Raw genomic sequence first — 14558 nt, 5'->3', positions numbered from 1 at the left:
GACCATCCTCGAAGAAAGAGGTGTTCGATTTTTGCAACTGAGTGGATTCTATCGGAAGTTTGTTGCAAACTTCAGCAGCGTATTGGCACCACTGATGGATTTATGAAAGAAGGTCACAGAATGTGGTGGACAGAACAATGCCAGGAGGCATTTGAGAATGTTAAAGCAGGTTTAATCACCCCGCACCAGATTTAGCTACACCAAATATTTTGAACCCCTTTGAAAATTGTGTATGATGCTCGGGATATAGGGGTCGGAGATGTGTTAACACAGAAAGTTGATGATGGAATTGAGTGGCCAATTGGCTACTTGTCCAAAAAACTCAATATCCACCAGAAAAAAAATACAAAATTTCAATTATAGGAAAAGAATGATTGAATTTCGTACTGGCCTGACAACATTTGAATGGTTACATGACAAATTGTCGCAGATGGTTGTAGACAACAACGACAATCCTTTTGTATATTTGAAATATTTAAAGACCAGAATATGAGAATATTTCATTGAAGTCTCATGTTACCAAACTTTGAACTTAAAATACACATGCTGTGGATCCTAAAAATGTGATAGCAGATGTGTTATCGTGGATTTAAAGGAAAAAGTGCAGATAAGATTTGACTTATTCCAGTGCTATATACGTGGGTGGAATTAATATGAATGGTATAACTGAGATTAATACTCCGTATTTCAGAATAATGCGGTTAAGAATCAGAGGAAAAAGCTTCATTTTCTTTTTCTAAACATGTGAAGTGTTTTGAAGCCGAAAGCATGTCTGGTCACTTTAAGAGAGAACGGGGTTTTGCTGAATAGAAAGTATAGCCATAGATGCCAGCTTAAGGTCAGACTGTTCCAAATGTAACAAGTAGCTGGGAAATGGATACCTGAGTTTTGGTTGCTACTTTGACAACAATTCAAATACAACCAAAGAGTTTAAATAAGATTCAGGATACCCGAAGCCAGCAGAATGTGAATATTATTGTTTGGACACCTTGAAAGCAATCAAATTATGAGAATTATTGTATCATGGAGAATATGTAAACCCAGCATTTGAACACTAGAGGGAGAGCCACTGCAATCCATCAGCAGAGTAAATGCTGTAGAGAAGGAATGCTAACTGGCCAACTCAAATATTCTCTATCAAAGGTACATGTTCATGTAAAACCTACTTGCAGTAAAAAAAAATGACCCAGGGAGATCAGCAGCTGGAAGAGTGAAGACAGCGGGGAAGATAGAGACTGTGGTCTTCAGATTGTAATGTTTAATATGTGGGTTGTTGGAATAACATACTTTTACAGAGTTGGAGTCAGATAGTAAGTAGTTAAGAAACAGAGGGGCTTGTATTTCTGAATAGTTGTTGTTTAGTATTCGCTATTAAAGTTAAGAAACTGACTTGCTCTTTAAAAATAAATAGTGGAATGTAGGAGATCTGTGTCGCTCATATTGTAACAGATTACGAGGTGAGGTGAGCTGTTCTGGGAGTTTGGTTTTAATTAACAGAGGGGTTTGACTCTACCTTGTAAATGTCCATCCACACTAACCCCATTTCCCTGCAGTTGGCCCATATCCTTCTAGTCCTTTCCTATCCACATATTTATCCAAATGCTTTTGAAATGTTGTTAATGTACCCCCCTCAATTACATCTGCTGGCAGCTCATCCACGTACCAGCCTGTGTGGAAAGAAGTGGCCCCTCAGTTTCTCTTTTTTTCCTTCCCCTCTAACCTTAAACTCATCCCCTCTATTCTCGATTCTCTAAACCTTGGAAAAAGGCTGAGAGCATTCACCCTATCCGTATCCCTCATGATCTTATACAGCCCTATAAGGTCCTCCCTCAGTCTCCTACACTCTAAACAAAATGTCCTAGTTTGTTCAACCTCTCTCTATAACTCAGACCACTGGGTCCTGACAACATCCTTGTAAACTTCTTATGCACTCTTTCTCATTTGATAATATCCTCCCGATAACAAGGTGACAAAACTGATCACAATACTCCAAGTGCGGCCTTACCAAAGTCCTGTGTAATTGCAACATAAATTCCCAACTTCTATACTCAATGTCCTGCCTGATGAAGGCCAGTGTGCCAAAAGACTTCCTCGCTGCCCAGTCTACCTGTGACTCCACTCGCAGAGAACCGTGCACCTGAACCCAATGGTCATTCTTCCCACGACACACCTCCCATTCAACATGAAACTCCTACCTTGATTTAAGTTTTCAAAAGGCAAGACCTCACACATTTACACTACATTCCATTTTACATTTCTTGGCCCACTTCCCCACCTGATTAAAATCTTGCTGCAATTTCTGATAACTTCCTCACGGATCACGATACTACTTATTTTAGTGCCATCTGCAAACTTGCTAATCATACCTTGTACATTCTCAACCAAATCATAGATAACAAACAGCAATGGACCCAGCCTCCAGTCTGACAAACATCCTTCCACTAAACCATCTGCTTCCTACCATCAAGCCAACTGTGCATCCAGTTGGCCTGTTCCCCCAGCATTCCATGCGATATAACCTTCCAGAGCAGCCTGCCATGTGGTACCTTATCAAAGGCCTTACTGATATCCATAGAGACTATGGTTACCGCTCGGCCCTCATCAACCTTCCTGGTCACTTCATCAAAGGACTCTAACAAATTTCGAAGCATGATCTCCCACTACAAGTCTATGCTGACCGCTCCGAATCAAACCCTGTGTAAGTAATGGGTGCAGTCAATGGTGTGCTGTCCTTCATTGTAAGATGATTCGAGTACATAAGTAAAACCATCTTCCTGCTGTTGTGGAGCCATGCTGAGAGAGTATTTGGGGCACTCTCTACAGAATTGGTCACCTTTGTAAGGAATGATCTCCTTACCACAGACACGGGTGATGGTATCATGAGAATAGAGTGAAGAAGCTGAGTGTTTAATCTGTAGAACTGTGAGAGATTAGAACGTAGTGATGCTGAAACACGAAGAATGGCAGAGATCACTTATTTCCAAACAGACATTGACAGGGAGAGAAATTCATACTTTACCCAGGATTGATTGGTTTGATTTATTGCCACGTGTACCTCAGTACAAGGAAACACTTTATTTATGAGCAGTGGAGGCAGATTATAGTAAACATGGCCAGACAGATCATAGGATGGAAATAGACTTGGACAGAGTAAGGCATAACGGTTACACTGAACAGGACGTGCACTGGACAAGATCAACATGAACAAGATCAGCATTATTTGAACTTAGAGAGTCCATTCATCAGTCCAACGTGTATTTCCTAATAGTTTATATACCTACATTAACTCTCCCCACGTTATTGTGTAGTCGGCGTGTGAACCTGTACTGAACGTCAGGTTACTCACAATCCCCAACAGCCGCCACAATACCTTCCGTCTGAAACAGGTAGCCATTCCCATCAGCTTCTGCTCTACACAGAGAAAACCAGGCTGTCACCTCGGAGATGGAAGGTGCCTTCTTGAGACTTCACACATATGGCTTCCCTCCTCACCACGTGAAAACCAAATTAAAGTCCCACATGTGTATCATGAGCAACAGAGCCATGAGGAACAACGTGGAGCAGTCTGTCTGTGCAGCCTCTGCTTCAATTGTTTATCATGTTGGAGCATCAATTAGGAGACACCTCAGACTGCCGATACTGGAGATCAGAGTAGAGAGTCGATTGTTGGAAACGTACAGCAGGGCAGGCAGCATCCGAGAAGCAGGAGAACCGACGTTTTGGGCATAAGACATTCATCAGGAATCAGCATCAATTACCTCATTCTGCCCCTGTGTAAGTGCATTGAGGTGGGAATGGCCTCCTCCTGGTCCTGTGTAAGTGACTCAAGGGACTGACTGGCTTCTTCCTCGTTCGACTGGACAAGGCCAAGGGCCTGATTGCGTTGCTCCTGGTTCCTGTATGACAGCTCGATCTACTGACAAGTGTGATGATGCTGTAGCTTTAAGAGGCTTTTTTATCCTGGTTTCTTTTAAGAGAGAGATTGAACGATCGTTACGAAGCTGGTTAGTTAAGACCACTTGAGTAAACAGCGAGGGAGGCGTTAGGTTTATTTTAATGCAATGAATGGGTGTGGCCAGCTCTCACAGATTAGGATCACTGGGTTTTGGTTTCTCAGTAACATCAAAAATTATGGGATCTCCACAGAGTTGGAAGCTTCACAGAATGTCTCCTGGCTGCTACACTCTCTGAATTGTCTCCAGATGCTGTTTTCTATTCCTGCATTTTCCTTTTGTGGTTATGGGAATTTCCTATGTTGGATTAGTTCATTAGTAATAGCTCCTAGTTCTATTATTCTGTTAAGCTGTCCAATAGAATTATGTCATTCTAAATTTCTCTTTCTTTGGTTTTATTTCATCTTTCGTGTTTAAATAAATGGTATTTCGCTTCACACCGAGTAGTTTGACCAGTCACGTTGAATCTGGAACAGACACTTTACATTTCCTTTAAAATAAGAAAACATTAGAGTTTAGGGTACTGCTTTAAAATATTTTCAAGGGGCTCTGGTGTGGTCCATCACACTAGCATTCTTCTCTTCCTGAGTAATAGGCTGGAGTCACTGAATGGGCTGTCCCTATTTTTCTCCAATAGTGTCAATGGGCTGAACGACTTCCTCATATTCCTGTGAAACCAGCGTGAGGTGCGGAATGAACTCTTATTTTACTGTGGCAATGTGCAGTGTCAGGCAGTGCTGTTACATGAATGTTACAGACAAGTTAACAGCACATAACTCAATGGAGTCTGGTCTTCCTGCACATGGACACAGACCAGTTCAGGAGCTGACGGGGGATAAAATGTTCTGAACATTGTGGAATCTTCAGTGACCATCCCCACTTCTGATCTTATGGTGGGGAGGGTGGGGGCGGGGAGACATTGATGAAGCAGCTGAAGATGTTTGTGAAGAGGAAGCTTCCCTGAGGATCTCCCACAGAGGTGACCCAGGACTGAGATGGTGTACATCTCCCTTTGTGCTATGTTTGACTCCAAACACTGGAGAATTTTCTCTGATTCCCATTAAGTTCAGATTTGTTAAGCTCCTTGTTGTCAACAGAAGCCTTGATATCAGGGCCAGTCATTTTTACCTGACCCCTTGTTTCAACCTCTTTTGTTCATATCAATAAGCCATGGTATAGGAGCAGCAAGGGTTTTCTTGAAACAGGTGGTATTGAATATCAGAATTTCTCTTCTCAACAGTATTCGGGGAGCCGGATGACTGAATGTATTTGTAGAGGAGGTAGATGGATATTGACCTGTCCCAGAGGTGAGGGCTATGAGGAATTGGGTATGAAAGAGGATTTCAGACCAAGAACAGATCAGCCACAATCTTAGTAAAGGGCAAGGCAGGCTTGGGGAGTGAACGACCTGCCCCTGTGTCTGATGTTCTCACATTCTGTTATTGGAAAGTTAGTGGGTGTTATTTTCATGGATGTTCTGGTATTGAATGTCGCCGTCAGGGAGACCAGAGGATTTTGTGAGCCATCACTGGGTGAGGTATGGGGGCTGTATTCATAGTGAATTTGGGTCGACAACATGATCAACAAATAGAGCACAAGTTGCAGAGAGGGGAAGCTCTGTGAAGAGAGAGGAGGTGCCTCTTTCATACCCAGCCTGGGTTTTACAATTACATTTCTCAAATCACATCAAACCATGTGGGTCAGTCTTTAGGGGCCGAATGATCTCCTCTGTTTCTGTGCACCAGGTTATAGAAGTAAGTAGCCTCTAAATGCTCCTGCCTAACAGGTTTAATGGGCTGAATGGAACACAGGAACACGGGATTGAGGGACAGGAGTGAATCATTAGATATATTGAACCTTCTCCACCAGACACTAAGATGGTGGCTGATCAGGTTGTGGTCTCAGCTCCACTTCTCTGTCAAATATTTAGCTAATGCAGCTGTCAATCAGTGTGAACATAGAGGCACAATAAACTTCCAGTGAAGTGGATTCCCACTTGAAAGGTCCATTCAGAATTATTCGTCGTTCCTCTGATAGAATCAAAGTGTCATGCAGAATGGAAACAGACCCGTTAGTCCAATCTGTTCACTCCGATCAGATGTCAAATCTGATCCAGTTCTATTTGCCAGCATTTGGCCAATAACCCTCCTCTTTCAAATACTTTTTAAATGTGCGATTGTAACCGCCTTCACCACTTCCTCTGACAGCACTTTCTGAACACACACCACTCTGTGTGTGAAACATTTATCTTCAGTCCCTTCTAAATCATTCCCCCTCTCCCCTCCATCCTAAACTCTCCTGTTCTGGACACCCCTATCCTGGGGAGCAGAGCGTGGCTGTTCAGTATATCCATGCCCCTGATGATTTTATAAACCTCTATAATGTGACTCCTCAACCTCTGACACTCCAGGGGGAAACACCTCAACCTAATCAACCTCTCCCTAAAGCTCAAACCTCCAGTCCTGGGACATCTGTGTAAGTCATTTCTGCAGAAAACTGAGTTGTATGCAGTATTCTTAAAGTGGTCTCACCAACATCCTGTACAGATACAACATGCCACCACAACTCCTATACTCAATGCTCTGACTGATTAAGACAAATGTGCCAAATGTGTTCTGCACCACTCTATCTACCTGCGACTCCACTTTCAAGGAACAATGTACCTGCAGCCCTATGTCCGTTTGTTTCTCAACACTCCCCAGGACCTGACCATTAAGTGTATAACTTCTGCCCTGATTTGCGTTCACAAAATACAAAACCTCGTCTTTATCTAAATTAAACTTCATCTGTCACTCCTTGCCCCTTTGTCCCATCTATTTGTGGTCTTGTTGTACTCTGAGATAATCTACTACACCACATTTCTGATATCGTCTGTAAACTTACTAACTATGGCCCAATGTTCACATCTAAATCCTTTACATAAATGATGAAATGCAGTGAACTCAGTCGTGATTCTTACAGCACACTGCTGCTCACAACCCTCCAGTCTGAAAAATACCCCTCTTCAAACCAATTGTGATGAGCGTCTTCTGTATCCCATGTGACTGAAACTTATTAATCTGTCTACCAATCAGAATGAAATAAGAGCTACGAAGAAGGGAGGCTGAGTAGGTTAGGTTTATTTTCCCTCGAAAAAAGAAGATGGAGGAAACTTATTGAGGTTTGCAAAATCATGAAGGGTATAGACAGGGTGGACAGAGACAAGCGTTTCCCAAGGGCGAAGGATTCAATAACGAGAGGTCATGCTTTCAAAGTGAGAGTTGGAATGTTTAAGGGGGATACACGCGGTACGTCCTTCACACAGAGGGCGGTGGGCGTTTGGAACGCCTTGCCAGCAGAGGTGGTAGAGGCAGGCACGGCAGATTCACTTAAGGTGCGTCTAGACAGATGCATGAGTAGGTGGGGAGCAGAGGGATATAGGTGGTTAGGAATAGACCGACAGATTCAGACAGTACATTTGGATCGGCTCAGGCTTGGAGGACAAAGGGCCTGTTCCTGGGCTGTAAGATTTTCTTTGCTCTTTGTTCTTTAAATGAACACCTTGCTGAAGTCCATATAGACAATGTCAACCAAACTGCCTTCATCAAGCTTCTTTGTCATCTCTTCAAAAAACTCAACCAAATTAATGAGACATGGTTTCCCATGCAGAAAGCCACGTTGACTACCCCGATCAGCCCTTATCTTCCCAAATGTATGTAAATGCCATCCCCCAGAATCCCCTCCAACAACTTACCCACCACTGACATCTGGCTCACTGATCTACAGTTCCCCGGCTTTTTGGGTCACTGTTTCCTTTTCTAGTCTCACTCCTGCACTGCTCACAACAAATGTTAAATGTAACCAGGTCAGTGGCATAGCCGATGATATCGGTCTCAGACTGGGTCAGGGTCAGTTTTAGGAACAAGTCAGGCTAGTATCTTTAATCTGCTCAAATAGCACGTTTATGATCCGAAGCAATGTTACTCAAACTATGATGGAAAGATGAATGGCAAAGTGTTTGGGTATTGCAAATAAAGATTCGATATGTCCTGTTCTAAAATCACTGACACACACACACACACACACACACACACACTCACACACTCTGCAATTGTAACTTGAAAGAACTTTGTCCAGATATTATCCCATGTACATTGTCCAAACTATGTCTCCATCACATTCCCTGTTCCATGTCGGTGCATCATTTCTGCTGTAATACACAGAGCCATACCCTGAGCAGAAAATGGTCTTGGTCGATTTGAAGATATGTTTTTATGTTCCTGCTTCATTAAAAATAAAAATGTCTAAGTTATTCAGAATGTGTGTGTTAAAATGAATGCATTTTTTAAAGAAATACAGAAATTGCTGGAAAAACTCGGTATGTCTGTCAGCACCCAGATGAAATTTACATGATGTAGTTGTACCCCGCCTCCACCACTTCCTCTGTCAGCTCATTCCATACACACACCACCCTCTGTGTGAAAAGGTGCCCTTTAGGCCTCATCAAAACCTTTCCCCTCTCACTTTCCACCAATGCCGTCGAGTTTTGGACGCCCCTAACCTGGGGAAAAACCTTGACTACAAACCCTATCCATGACCGTTCTGATTTTATAAACCTTTCCTGCTGTGAAATGTGACGTCAATCAACAGGAATGGCTGTACTTTCAATAATCCCGGGCCGAAATGCTGAAATTCAACACCGACACCTGTTCTTTCTCCATCAAGTCACAATTCTAAACCAGATTAATCAGTTTGTTCAGATATATTAGGAGACACTTCTGTGGGATTTACACCTAGACCTTTGTGCCCAGAGGTAGGGACACGAGCACCACTCGGCAATACCCATAAAGCTGTAACATTATTCTCCTGTGTGTTTGTCCATCAGCCTGTCCTGACATGCTGTGCCATACCTCTGCACCAGGCAGGACTTCAATCCAGGCCTTCTCATCCAGAGCTAGGAACACTACCACACAAGTTCAGGAATTGGAATCAACCCCAGAGCTCTGGCTCAGAGACATGGACACTGCCCACTATACTACCATACCCAGATTTTGGGTCATATTTTAGTGCCCGCTTCCAGCTCAGTGTGGATTGATTATAATCAGGTTACTATTACTGAATTACAAACAACACTTTGTATTATTAAACAAATGCAAGATATTTGTCTCAACTGTAGGATATTGAGTGTACTTGCTGAATATTGAAATTAACTATGAACATCTTTAATCGCTATTATCTGTAGTCTGCAATATTAGGGAAAGAAATCCTGCAGAAACACTCTGCCCAATGAAGGGTCTCAAATAGATATTTATTACTGAACAGCAGAGGCGAAGGAAGGGATTAATTTCTGACCCCAAAACACCGATCAATCTTACCCACTCTAACATGTGTCTGCCCTCTTCCTAAAATCATGAAATGATACCAGGCCGCTGATTACTGTCCAGCCTCTCCTCCCCACTGACTGTGTCTGCAATCCGTCCCTCCTCCCTCTAACCACACAAGGCAAACCAAGCTTAGGGTCTTTGTGAAAATCAAGGCCGGAGTGTGCAGGCCTCCTGGAGAGGGATGGGCATTTTAAAATTGAAGGGGGAGGGGGAGGTGGCAGTCATATCACACACTGGGCTGAGGGGTGGCAGATGGAGTTTAGTCTGGATTAATGCCAGGCATTGGATTTGGTAAATCAAACAAGAACAGGACCTATACAATTAAAAGTAGGGTCTTTTGGTGGTGTTGTAGTACAGAAACCTAGGCTGTCAGGTTTAATTCTTTAAAATTTGCATCTGATATAGAAAGTGGCTAAGAAGGTGTTTAACACACTTGTCTTCATAGGTCAGTCCTTTGAGTATCGGACTTGGGACGTCATGTTGTGGTTGTACAGGACATTGGTGAGACCTCTTCTGGAATACTGTGTCCAGTCTGGGCATCCTGCCCGCTCATTCCATAGGCACACCACCCTCTGGGTGAAAACACTGCCCCTTAGGTCTCTTTTAAATGTTACCCTCTCACCTTAAGCCTATGTCCTCTAGTTTTGGTCTCCCCCGTACCCTTAACAAATACCTTGACTATTCACTTTGATATTATTGACCTTGATATTATTAAGCTGGAGAGGGTTCAGAAGAGTTTAACCTGGATGTTGCTGGGAATGGAGGGATTGAGCTATAAGGAGAGGCTGAATAGGCTGGGACTTTTTTCACTGGAGAGTATGAGATGAGGGGTAACTTTGCAGAGGTTTATAAAATAGTGAGGGGTACAGATAAGCTAAAGGGCTGATGTCTTTTCCCGAGATTTGGGGATTCAAAACAGAGGGATATTTTGAGGCGTGAGGAAAAAGATTTACAAAAGTCAGGAGAGGTAATTATTTCAGACAGAAGCTGGCTTGTGTGTGGAATGAACTTCCAGAGGAAGTGGTGAAAATAGGGACAGTTACAACGTTTAAAGGACATTTAGATCAGTATATGGATAAGACATCAGTTTGGATGGTGCTGTGAGCAGCTGCCCTCTCCCTCCCCCTCTCTGAGTGAACCCCTGTTGGTTTTCACCCTCTGCCAATGCCTGTGCAGTGGCGTGGGGAGGCCAGCAGAGGGTGACATTGCATCACTTTCAGCACCGCAGAGCACAGCCAGACCTGCCCCACACAGAGACACACAGATACACACACAGCAATTGTTAGGGCACAGTGTGAAGCTCATCTGGTAACTTTAATTAAACATAAAGAAATGCTCACTTTACCTTGTAAACTGTTGATATATAAGTGATAGAGAACTCCCAAATTCCAGTGTTGAAATACAAAATATCAATGTATTTTTTTAACTCTGAAAGTGAACATTTTACATCAACTATTCACAACTCTGGGACCCTCTTTCTCCTAACTGCTTATTACCCTACTCCAACTCTACATCAATACACTGTTTCAATAAGACACTTATTAAAATTACATAAACGTAATTTCAAAACCACACAGCAGCTGTTGTTTCATCTGACCTCACACCAATCTCCCTTTTTTCCATCTTTCCTGGGAAGACTGGCTCATGTTACCGGATGTTATTGAAGTGTCTCCGTTTCAGCATTCTGAAACCTGGGAACACATCCTTCCATGACACTGTCTCTCAGTTTCCCTCTCTCTGTCTATACCCCAAACCCCTCCCATGTGGTGATATTTAAACTGATACCCCCGCCATCTCTCTCTGGCAGTGATGTTCACACCCACAGCACCCCCTCGTCAGAGCACAGTGGAGATATGGAGCTCTAAATGGGTGGGAGCTGTACGTCCTGTCACTTCTAGCATGGGCTGCAAGTTTTCCCACACTGGGCAGGGATCTAACACAGTGTTACTGACCAATGCACTGGGGTGGGGTACACTGTCCTACATGCTGGGAGGGTAACTGTTCCTGGGTTACAGATCAATGCACTGGGGTGGGGTACATAGTCCTACGTGCTGGGAGGGTAACTGTTCCTGGGTTACAGATCAATGCACTGGGGTGGGGTACATAGTCCTACATGCTGGGAGGGTAACTGCTCCTGGGTTACAAGTCAATGCACTGGGGTGGTGTACATAGCCCTACATGCTGGGAGGGTAACTGCTCCTGGGTTACAGATCAATGGACTGGGGTGGGGTACACAGTCCTACATGCTGGGAGTGTAACTGCTCCTGATTTACAGATCAATGCACTGGGGTGGGGTACACAGCCCTACATGCTGGGAGGGTAACTGCTCCTGGGTTACAGATGAATTCAAGGGTGATCACTGCACAGGTCTCTGTGCTGGTCAGACTGTCTGGTTGACGTTTATGGATAATACAATGATGTGGTCAGTGCAGCTCCCGGTGCTGGATGGATATGTAGCCTGTGCACAGTACATCATGTTGGTGGGGTGGATAGGGCGGAAAGGTCATGGACAGGTCACGGAGTTTCTCGGAAGTTTCCGTCCCTGACATTCTATAACTGACATTCCCTGGAACGTTCTGTCCCTGACATTCTATAACTGACATTCCCCGGAACGTTCTGTCCCTGACATTCTATAACTGACATTCCCCGGAACGTTCTGTCCCTGACATTCTATAACTGACATTCCCCGGAACGTTCTGTCCCTGACATTCTATAACTGACATTCCCCGGAACGTTCTGTCCCTGACGTTGTTTGTTTGTGAACGGCCGGACGTCAGTGAATTGAACAAACGATAAGATCCCGAGGGAAGAGATCCCATTCCAGGGAGAAGGAGACACTGTTCCGAAGGCCCCTCAGGCAGTTAAAGGGGAGAATATTTTTTCCCTGCGTTTACATTTCTCCACGACACAGAATCAATGACAATTTATACCAAAATACGGGAATCCCAAACTCCGTTTGTCTTCAGGAAACTGGGAGAGAATCCTTCAGGACAGAAATGTTTCCACCCTCCGTATTAGGAACTGGGAAGGAGTGACGTGTGTCTGCTCTCGAGTGATCGAGTGTGTGGGAATGTTCTAGAAACCATCTGTCCTTATGGATGTGTCTCGGTGTGTTTGGGGAGGGAGGGTTTCTTGTGGTTTATGTCACATTTTTGTCAGTAATTCAGACTTTCCCATTTGTTATTCCAGCTCCAATTATTTTAATAAATCCCTGAATACAGGGACACATTTGAGAATCTCACTGGGTCCCCGATCAAACGGGTCCCTTTGCCTCCAGGCTGATGGATAATGGGTTTGTTTTCCTTCCTCACAGTTAACGTAGTGACCATCTACGTCCTGCTTTATAAAGATTGTGGATTGTCTCCATGTGTCAGACGTTACCTGGGGGCCATGGCAGCGGCGGATCTCCTGGTCATTATCCTCGACCTGATCCTGAGACACATTCCCATTGTTTATCGGGAACAGTTTTATTTCCTGTACTCCGTCCCCGTGTGTAATATCCACGCCATCCTGGTTTATTCAGCCACTGACTGCTCTGTCTGGTTCACCGTCACTTTCACCTTTGATCGGTTTGTGGCCATTTGTTGCCAGAAGCTGAAAAGTAAATATTGCAGTGAGAAAACGGCGGCTGTGGTTCTGGGAGCAGTGACTGTGCTGAGCTGTTTAAAGAACATTTCCTGGTATTTTATTCTCACACCTTGGTATCGGCTGAATAACGATCCCTTGTTTTGTTATCAAGAACCTGTTCTATTGTCCAGTGTCTGGGTCACAATCGAGTTCCTCCACAACATTCTAACCCCGGGTGTCCCATTTCTCCTGATTCTGCTGCTCAATGTTCTCACCGTCAGACACATTTTAGTGACCAGCAGAGCCCGCAGGAGACTCCGCGCTCACACCAATGGGGACGCTCAGTCTGACACAGAAATGAGAAACCGAAAAAAATCCATCATTTTACTGTTTGTGATCTCGGCCAATTTCATCCTGTTATGGTCAACGTTAATGCTGTATTCTATATGGTACCGGATGTTGTATATTGTGTATTCCCCTCTGTATCTCCATCCCTTTGTGATGCAATTGGGCTTCATGCTGCAGCTCCTCAGTTGCTGCACAAACACCGCGATTTATGCCGTGACCCAGACTAAGTTCAGGCAGCAGCTGAAGAATGTGCTGAAATATCCCTTCACCCAAATCCATCCATCCATCAAATTCCCTCATTAATCACACCATCCGGGATTTTCTCATTTCAGTTCAGTGTTTCAGCGATGGAGCAGCCTGTCGCTATGGTAACAGACTGAGGGGAGCGCTGGTTTGTCCATCCTTATCCCACAGGGGGGTTACAGGGAAACATTTCAATGTTTCTCACAACTCAGGGGCCAGTGAGAAAAGGCACCATCCCACTGACTGTATCCATCACTTCCATTTGTAACCAATAAAAATGCTGATTACAGCGTGCCGAGCAGCAGAGGGACCAATGTTGTTGTGTGTCTTTGTGTTGGAGAAGCTGAGCTGGAGAGAGGCAGACTCAGCCCCAAGTCCTGGTCCTCAGGGAAGGGGAGGGCACCGCGCCCTGGGCTCAGGAGCTGGGGTTAACTCCCTCTGGCCCCCACTGCAGCCTGGCCTCCCCATTTCCTCTCCCCTAAAACTTTCTGCTCAATTCTCTCTCTCTCTCTCTCATCATCTCTCCTCTTCACACTCCCTCGTTTCCCCTCTCACACACAATCCCCCCAACCCTGGTTTCTCCACCTGCCCACATCTTCCCTATCCCCTCACCCTCACTCTCTCTGTCCTGCTGTCTCTGTCTCCCTCCAGCAGTTCCATCTCTACTGCATTTTCCACTCCTACTACCTCCCACATCTCACCCCCCTCCCCCCACACGCAGCCTCACGACCAACCACCCCACACCCCCCAGTCTCTGGGTCAGAGGGAGAGGGAAGGACCAGGGAGACAGAATGTGTCTGAGACAGGGGGAGGGAGGGACAGGAGGGAGAGCGATTCAGTCAGAGAGAAACGGAGGAAGGTGGGGAGTGAGAGAGAGACACTGATTGAGGGGGTCAAGAGTGAGAGAAGGTGGAGGGAGAGTGAAGGAGAGGGGGAAGAGAGAGAGGGGGCAAGGGAGAGATAGGGAGAGATAGGGGAGGACGAGAGATGGGACGGAGGGAGGGGAGGGAATGTCAAGAGGGAGGGAAGGGCGAAAGAGGGGATGGGAGAGAGAGGGAGAGCGAGAGAGGGGAGGAAAAGGGAG

General features: G+C 44.8%; 1 long non-coding RNA gene across 1 annotated transcript in view; it reads right to left on the bottom strand.

Annotated features, from left to right (window-relative positions):
- LOC132812040 (uncharacterized) overlaps positions 1-12906 on the bottom strand; it is a 30760-nt gene extending 17854 nt beyond the window's left edge. The window contains exon 1 of the long non-coding RNA XR_009643453.1: positions 12698-12906. This is a non-coding gene — a long non-coding RNA (uncharacterized LOC132812040). The remainder of the gene's footprint in view (positions 1-12697) is intronic.
- Positions 12907-14558: the final 1652 nt, after the last annotated feature.

The sequence above is a fragment of the Hemiscyllium ocellatum genome, unplaced genomic scaffold (genome assembly GCF_020745735.1).
Source record: "Hemiscyllium ocellatum isolate sHemOce1 unplaced genomic scaffold, sHemOce1.pat.X.cur. scaffold_2527_pat_ctg1, whole genome shotgun sequence".
Taxonomy (NCBI): Eukaryota; Metazoa; Chordata; class Chondrichthyes; order Orectolobiformes; family Hemiscylliidae; genus Hemiscyllium; species Hemiscyllium ocellatum.
The sequence above is the reverse complement of the archived record's forward strand: the minus strand, read 5'-3'. Positions and strand labels throughout refer to the sequence as shown.